This window comes from Cyprinodon variegatus, unplaced genomic scaffold (assembly GCF_000732505.1).
Source record: "Cyprinodon variegatus isolate N-32 unplaced genomic scaffold, C_variegatus-1.0 Scaffold1602, whole genome shotgun sequence".
NCBI classification, from domain to species: Eukaryota; Metazoa; Chordata; class Actinopteri; order Cyprinodontiformes; family Cyprinodontidae; genus Cyprinodon; species Cyprinodon variegatus.
In genome coordinates this window covers 23216-24537 of record NW_015152055.1, presented here as the reverse complement: position 1 = coordinate 24537, position 1322 = coordinate 23216, and positions in this window count along the sequence as shown.

Genomic DNA, 1322 nt, shown 5'->3' with positions numbered 1-1322 from the left:
TGTCTTTGGAGGATGTGTTTTTTAGCACCCCTAGTTCTCTCATTTTTATTCCAACGCAAGCCTGGTTAAAAGCCCTAGAATGAAATTACAGGTTTTCTTCCTTTGATGGTATGTTCAAGAATGTTTAGATGAGTTGTGCTCTGATTGGTTGGTTTACAACAAACGAAGCTGCTGAGCAAAGACGCATCATATCAACAAGCACTCACTCACTGAAACATCAAATTGGTAGGGTGACCAGACGTCCTCTTTTTTCCGGACATGTCCTACTGTTCATACCTAAAAAAATGTCAAAATTGTCCGGGATATTGGACATATTTTAGTATATTTGGCTGTAAAATGAGTCCTATATTTTCGTTTTTTACTGGAGGATTCAACCTATTTCACAGGATGCACAGCTTTTAGTGGTAACTAGGTGACTGTCAGAAAGTAAACGGAAACTTATTGGCTTATTTTTCTGACTAATCCAAACAGCGAGCTCTCTGACAACCAGTCGCCTGGAACGCTCGTTGAACAGAGCATCGCTTTGGACAGATACCCTGCACAGGTTATAAACAAGCAACCCCCTCCCTATACCCAACTCTCTCTTGTTGTGCCTGCACAATCAAAGTAGTTCTGATCCGCACATGATGCACGAATTATTGTATTGCCTGCACACTCTCACTCGCATAAAACAAAAAACACCACCTCAGATAGTCTAAAATACGGGATCCTTTATCTGACTCGTTGGCATCTGTGAACAACTATCTATATCAAGGAGACTCCTGGAGACTTGGGATGTCTGTTTCCAGCCCCCAGCCCCCTCCTCCGGCTGAGGACGGTCGACTAATGGCTCTCTGCTGAGGTCCGGTCCAGTCAGCGGCCAAGCAGTCAACACTTCATTCGAATTGAGCTCAACTCGGGGCCTCGTTTGAATTCACCTGTTTTATGGTGGAAGTTTAGAATTATGAGATTTGCAGAGTAGGGAGGTGTGGATGGGGTTTGAACTTCTCTGTATGTTCCTTTTACCCACTGAACTATCTTTATTCATCTATGAAAATGGAAACTCCAGTTTTGCATTCTATTACCTCTTTAACATTGTAGGTTGAATCCAATCAGCACACTTTGAAAAATCACTATTATACAATGCATTGTTAAGCTTGCATCTATACCCACATATCTCTTACTGTTTTGTAGGGAGGGCCTGCACCAATCTCTGGTGGTCAGTCTGCAATTATCTCAATATAGACTGCTGTTTGGTAGTGGAAGGTCATTGTATTAAGAGGAACAATATATATATATATATATATATATATATATATATATATATATATATATATATATAT